Genomic DNA, 7,868 nt, shown 5'->3' with positions numbered 1-7,868 from the left:
TACAAACCAGTAGAGCTACAGTCTTGACAGAGATTTCTAGTTTAATGTTAAGGTCAGAGGACACGTTCCTCAAAATATATAATTTTTCTTAAGAAATTGTCAATGAATAATAGGTACTTAAACAAGATTCCTCGCAAAAAATAAGGGTACCTTACCAGCCATTTGGACAAGATACCGAAGGTTCATATTTCTTATATTACCCTTATGGATAATCCTCTGAACGGCCTATCTCACCATTTTTTGGTGTACCTATATTTTAAAACATTTTGAAAACAATGTAGAAATCAGAAGAGAATGCTAAATATGAATATTTTTTTATCTTATTCCAAGAGATACAAAACATATCATTATGACCTTAATGTCCAGGAAAAAGGTAATGACCTTGACCTGACCTTGCCTGTAATATTAAACGGTCAAATTTATTCTTACTGTTACCATCACAAATTTTGTCCTTTTGATTCTGTGAACATTTCATAAATTTTTAAATACAAGAAATGTGAGAAAAGTCCTACCTTAACCAACATAAAATATTTATTAATGTAAGTAACCCCTACCCCATCCCATCCCGACGCTTACAAACATACTTTGTCTCATTACTTCTCTTAAAATTGAAAATTCCATTAAACCACAGCGTAGTTTGATCGGCTTTTGTTTTATTTTGATGAGAAAGTCGGTGATGCTACATTGGACGACAAACTGAAATTTAGAGGTTTTTTTCACGGCTGGCGTAAAAAAAACAAATATATCCTTCAAAAAATACTACAGTAAATTTACTTTACTTTAGTTAACTATAGTACTAAAGTAAACATTTAAAACATAAATTAACTATTAATAGTGAAAACTTTGGAACTTTGATTTGCAATAGTAAAAACTTTGAAACTTTGATTTACATACTACAGTGAAAACTTTGGAATTTAATTAACAATAGTAAAGACTTTGAATCTTTGATGTAATTATGATTTGATTCCTATTCTCAATATTTCATTACATTTCAAAGTTAAGATTAAGAAAAAGGTTCCAACATTTATTTTAGGAACAGGACCATTTTTCTAAAAGAATAATGTACAAGAAATGAATACTATTACATGCATTAATAGAGAGGGTCTCTCTTGTACCGAAAAAAGAACTATTCATTTAAATCTATTTCATTTTAATATTAGTCAACTGTCATATGTAAACTTAATCTTATATATATATAAAAATATCTCTGTCGAGACTGTAGCTCTACTCGTTTGTACTTACTTATAATAAAGGAAGAAAAAACTAGCAATTGGGGCTTAAAACTTTATAAAACCAATAAATAGAATGACGGCCCTTAATTAAGTCTATTTTTGTGGAGAGATTGCAATAAAACTACATCTGTAGTAATAGCTTTCAATAAAATTTTACAATATTTTCAATTTTAGTTACCATGGCAACATCAATGAACAAAGTCAAAAACACAAAACTGATAATGGTGTATGCCAGTATAGTCTACTTGCATGCCAAATTATATTACAATCTGACTAAAACTGTAGGGGGAGTAGCATTTTGAACGAATTTCACAGAAATTTCTATTTTAGTAACCACGGCAACACCGTTGATCGAAATCAAAAACCGATATATCTTTAAGTGTAGTCTATATGTGAGCTAAGTTATTTTGAAATCAGACAAAAAATGTTGGATAAGTAGCATTTTATTATATTATTTCTATCTTAAGTAACTAAGACAGAAATCAAAAACCGATGCAGAAATTAAGTATTTTGTAGTGTAGTCTATTTGTGTGCCAAGTTATATTGAAATCAGACCAAATCTGCAGGGGGAGTAGCATTTTGAAAAATTGCTTACAGACAGACGGACAGACAGACGGACAGACAGATCGAAATTTGGAGAAACGAAGCAGACTAAAAATACAATTATAGTGAAAATTATAAATTTATTTCTCGATACGTATATCTGAAATGTGTTAAGCTGTATCAAATCTAAAATACAAAGTTTGGAATATTTAAATATATTCTATATATTTTAGGTTGAGTATTAAAATCATTGTATCAAATTAAAAGGAATTTAATTGCTTGTTTGCTTCTGTATTTTCAGTAAAAATAAAATGGTTCTTTTAAAAGGATTTGAATATCATTTTATTTATCCCTTTGTTTGTATCTCATTCTTTTAGCTATCTGACTATCTGTCTCTTAAACATCCGGGGCTTAACGACGTTCCCTTGACTAGATAGAAAAGACAGTAAAACTTCAATAACTACCATTTATATAGCACAAGGGCATATATAAATATTTCGACAAGTGATATCTCATTGTTCAGGAAAGGTGGATGTGTGTTTCTCTTAGATATTACAAGCGATTTCTAAATTTTATATCATTAAGGGTTGCAACTGTAACGCTTAATGATACACCAGTGAGTATCATTAAGCGTCGAATATGTCGATATTTGCTTGTTTCATTAAGCGTCGGTGTCGAACTGCATTTGTGACGCTTAATGATATAATTCTGTCATTAAGCGGCGATTTAGCATTAGCGGTTGATGATGTCAGCTATTAATGCAATAATTCATGGTATTAAGCGTTGCAATTGCAACGCTTAATGCTATTTGTATCATTAAGCGGCGTTTTATCATTAGAGGTTGCTACAGAGCTTTCATACTTTGCATTTGTATTTCTATACTGTAGGGCTTTTATATTTTTCAAGTGCATCTCTTTTGAAAAGGTCTTCCCCTGTGGACCATTATATTTGACTCTTGAACTTGTCAATGACCTTGGAGTTTGACCCACTTTCAGAAAATATCTTTTTAATGCTTGGTGCTTGGGATTTTATATTTACCAGGTATATTCAATAATACCGGTATATGCATGTACAAGTCCTTTATTTATAGGTTACAACGTGTTTTTTTTTTTTTTTTGGTTTTTTTTTTATCTCTTGAACTTGGAGTCTGACCTACATTGAGAATTTTTTACCTTAATTTGCCATATACGGGGGAAACAGTGTTTCACATCAAATCTTGTTTTTCATTAGTTTAACATATGAAATTGTTTTAAGTAAGTAAGTAAGTAAATTTTATTTAAAGTCGGCATTGTATACATTGCATAACAAGAAACATGAGCTCTGTAGAGCTCTTAAACCGACTATCACAGTTAAAATATCACAGGAAAACATTTACAACATAAATTAACATAGCTGCTGAACTGTAGCTCTTCGAAAAAAATATATTGACAGACCGGAGAGCTACAGTGCCACCCATTGAAAAAACTGTATATTTATTGCGCACAAAAAAGTGTGCTGTTTCTCGATTTATTTTTACATGTTTTTCAAACTGTTACATCAAAATATTACTAACCGTGTGATCCTAACATATCCTATCACTGTTTCCACAACAAAACATTCCTTTTAATTGTTGTTAATAGCCTCCTGGCCCTGAAATTGAGATGATGGAAATTTTCGTCCATCTATACTGCCATTTTGGTTTGCAAGATAACTAGGTCTAACACGCTTCGTGCAGATGTCAACTACGATAGTACTTGATAGAAAAGTAAGGAATTCTTTAAAATTTAACTTTTTTGCAATAGGGGTAAGAATTTGGAAGAATTAATCCAGAACAAAGTGCACTTTTTGTGCGCAATAAATAAACAGTTTTTTCAATGAGTGGCACTGTAGCTCTCCGGTCTGTCAATATATTTTTTCGGAGAGCTACAGTTCTGCAGCTAAAATTAGCATGCAAAAACACATGTATATATATACACATAAATATGGCAAATAAAACGAATTTTTAAGAATTAAACAAATTTTAAGAATTAAGAATTTTTTTTTTAGAATTAGTTTAAGAAAAAATGACAAACTTGAAAAGCAATATACAATGTAATTGCATTAAGAGGAACAAAAATAAAAATAGTGTGAATATTATAAAATAAATAAATAAAAGTCATATGACAGTAATATAAATTAAGCACTACGTTTAACCCATAAAGTCAGATTAAAGATAACTAATTGTATTATTAATAATAATAAAAAATAAATATGAAAGTTTAGAAAATTAAATATTCACACAGATATAGCTAAACCAAACTGAGAAAGAAGAAAAAAAAATAATTTATGTTCCTCATCAATACACATCATGCCTAGTGATTGGGTCAGTCCCTACCTACATAGGCAAGATATGCATTGTTGTGAGTGTAATGAAAAAAGAAATTGTTCAAGAGGCCAAAAAATTGAAAGAAAATAGGATCCTGCCATCATATGATATTACTCCAAAGGTTTCAGTCCCCAGAGCCCTTATTATAGGAACTTTTAAAGTAAATAACAAGTTTCAATTTATATATATATAAGAAACACTAGAAAACAATAAAATAAAATATGGTGGTATTAGTAAAGCAAATGAAAGATTTCAAAAATAACTGAAAATTTCAAAAATAAAAAAAACTGTATCTAAACTAAGTGAATAAATAAATTGTCTCATCAGCTATGCAGCCCCACGCCGTGGTTCCTGCAGGAACTACACTTGCATTTTTCCCCCGTCCATGTTTCAATGAAAGTTCTAAACTGGTTTAGGGTGGAAAGTTCCCTAGCATGATTTGGTAAAGAATTCCACAACGTAGCAGCCGCATAGCTGAATGACTGTTTTCCATACCTAATGGTTCTTGGCCTAGGTAATTCCAGAGTCTTTTGATACCTAAAATTGTATGTGGAATTTCGCTGTTGAACTAAGTCTTGCAAGAACAATGGGCTTTGCTTGTTTATAATTTTGAAAACTTCAAGGGCCATGGCTCTCATACGCCTGATTTTCAATGAGGGGAGGTTTGATTTTACTAGAAGCTGGTCATAACTGCTTGTGTAGTCGTTAAATATGAATCTTAGTGCTCGCTCTTGAATTTTTTCTATTTTTTTTTTTGCAATTTTGTTCACTGCTATACCAGAGGACAATAACTGAAGTTGGACATTATAAAGGAGTGATAGATGGTAAGTTTACCCAGTTTACAAAGATGTTTTCCGACACGTTTTAACACATTTAATTGTCGAGCTGCTTTCTTACAAATATTTGACCTGGTATGAGAATTGAAGTTTAAGTTAAAATCAAAAGTAACACCAAGCAGTTTCACTTCATCCTCACAGGCAAGAGTTGAACCATTTGAGTTTAAAGTAATGTTTTTATCATGCGTCTTTTTCCCCAGTGCTATTGCTTGAAATTTTTCTGGGTTTGCCTGCATTTTATTAGCTATGGGCTTTGCTTGTTTATAATTTTGAAAACTTCAAGGGCCATGGCTCTCATACGCCTGATTTTCAGTGAGGGGAGGTTTGATTTTCCTAGAAGCTGGTCATAACTGCTTGTGTAGTCGTTATATTTGAATCTTAGTGCTCGCTCTTGAATTTTTTCTGTTTTTTTGCAATTTTGTTCACTGCTATACCAGAGGACAATAACTGAAGTTGGACATTATAAAGGAGTGATAGATGGTAAGTTTACCCAGTTTACAAAGATGTTTTCCGACACGTTTTAACACATTTAATTGTCGAGCTGCTTTCTTACAAATATTTGACCTGGTATGAGAATTGAAGTTTAAGTTAAAATCAAAAGTAACACCAAGCAGTTTCACTTCATCCTCACAGGCAAGAGTTGTACCATTTGAGTTTAAAGTAATGTTTTTATCATGCGTCTTTTTCCCCAGTGCTATTGCTGAAAACCAATCGATGAGAGTACCACTTTCCTTTTCAAGAGTAGTAATAACATTTTGTAAGATAGGATCAGATTTGGATAAGGTATTGTCATCTGCATAGTTGTACAAGTCTGAATTTTTTACAAAATAAAAAATATCATTAATGAAAATATTAAAGATAACTGGCCCAAGAATTGATCCTTGAGGTACACCTTTAAAGATATCCAACAAGGTGCTTATGTTTTGACTAATTTTGACACATTGCTTTCTGCAAGATAAATAGTTCTTTATCAGATCCACCGCAGGTGGGAAGAGACCATAAGATTTTAGTTTGAGAAGAACAAGGTCATGAGGGATACAATCAAATGCCTTGGATAAGTCCATTAAAATAGAGCAACATATTTATTTTCATCTAGAGCTCTCTTCCAGTCCTCAGTGATTCTTAATAGGGTCGATTGGCAACCATACCCTGATCTAAATGCCGCTAAATAAGGGTTAAAAATTTTCTCAAAATAGTTTGATATTTGAGTGTTGATTGCATTTTCAAAAACCTTGGAAAGAGCTGGGAGGACGCTTACTGATCTGTAGTTTCCCTTATCTAAGTTTTACAAATGAAATTGTTTTCTCTTGAAAACTATTGCTTTGACCAGGCTTTGCCAACAATGGTTTTCGCGGGATATCAATTGTTACCGTAAAAATATGTACTTTTTATATCATTTAAGATTTTAGAGGCTATAACGCCCTTCTTTTGCACAGTCCAGATACATTGCTTTCCCTCTGCAATGTCATTCGGTGTTCATTTGTAATCTTTTGGTTGTTTCCTTTAATTTGCTGATAATGTTCATGTTAAAATCTGTCCTTTCTGACAGAAGTTTTCTTTAATAATCAGGCTCAAACAGATTCTTTCTTTTGTATTTTCATTTTTTTTTTGCATCATTGACCAGATAATTGTTTTCTTTTTCTATTGCAATCTTTAAGGACAACAGCTATCCTAAAAAGCTAGTCATTCTATGCGATGTAAATAATTCACTGATTATGCGGTTAAATGTTAGTTTGTATACATGTGTATGGCACGCCAAATTCACAAAAATGAGATAATCATAGTTGCACAATTGATAAACTAAGTTTATCGACTGTAAACTATAGTTTACAAACCGTAAACTATAGTTAACGATTCGTTAAGTATAGTTTTCATCTGTAAAACTATATTTAACGGTTTTTAAATATAATTTAAGAATGTTAATTTAAGTTTATCTGTCTGTAATAAAGCGTTAACAATAAATTTTGTTGATAAACATAGATTCACGTTTGTAAACTATAGTTTACAATCGTAAACTATAGTTAAGAGTTGTTAATCATAGTTTCACAAATCGTGAAACTATATTTATCAGATCGTTAACTATAGTTAACGGTTTGTAAACTATAGTTTACAAATCGTGAAACTGTATTTATCAGATAATCTATGTTTTGCAATCGCAAATGATTGTTTTCTGTGTTAAGTATAGTTTACGGTTGTGAAACATAGATTATCGCGTTAACTATGGTTTACAGATGTGAAATGTAGATTAACGTTTTAACTATAGTTTACAGTTCGTAAACTATAGTTTACAACCGATAAACCTAGTTTATCGATTGTGAAACTATGATTATCTCATTTTTGTGAATTTGGCGTGCCATACATGTGTACTTTAGTAGTTCAGCAATTTTCGAAGAATTTTATTGATGACAGATTTGTGGATATCGCATGCAGGGAAACCTAGGGGATTTTCAATTGTGATAAATTCAGGAAGTGAGAATGTTAAGGTACATTTACCTTACTCTCCTACATGTTTACCCTGGGTGCTTCTGTGTGTCAAAATTCGTCCTTTTTGTGTTTTACAATGTAATCAAACCACTTCCTATTACACTTGAGTTGCAAACGATAGGTGGAATGTTCTCAACCTGACCATATATTTTGCACTCTCAGACTGCATGATCTTTATATGTACCTTGTGAACGTTTCCGTCTATCCTACATTATGAACAACGTCCTAGGCCCTCAAAATGATCCGTAAGAAAGCTAGAATTAATAAACCTTGTTTGTTCGGTGATCACCAGTTGTTGTTTTGAAACCTTTTGACTGGCTTTCTATGGCTTATCCAGAGGAGGGTCCTTACCACATCACTTCCTTTACCCCCTTTTGAGTGGTTTTACTAAAAGTTTAAATAATTTGACCTTGGACACCGCCTCCCTAC

This window comes from Saccostrea cucullata, unplaced genomic scaffold (genome assembly GCF_032062105.1).
Source record: "Saccostrea cucullata isolate Sc308-1 unplaced genomic scaffold, CSIRO_AGI_Scuc_v1 ctg233, whole genome shotgun sequence".
NCBI lineage: Eukaryota > Metazoa > Mollusca > Bivalvia > Ostreida > Ostreidae > Saccostrea > Saccostrea cuccullata.
The sequence above is the reverse complement of the archived record's forward strand: the minus strand, read 5'-3'. Positions refer to the sequence as shown.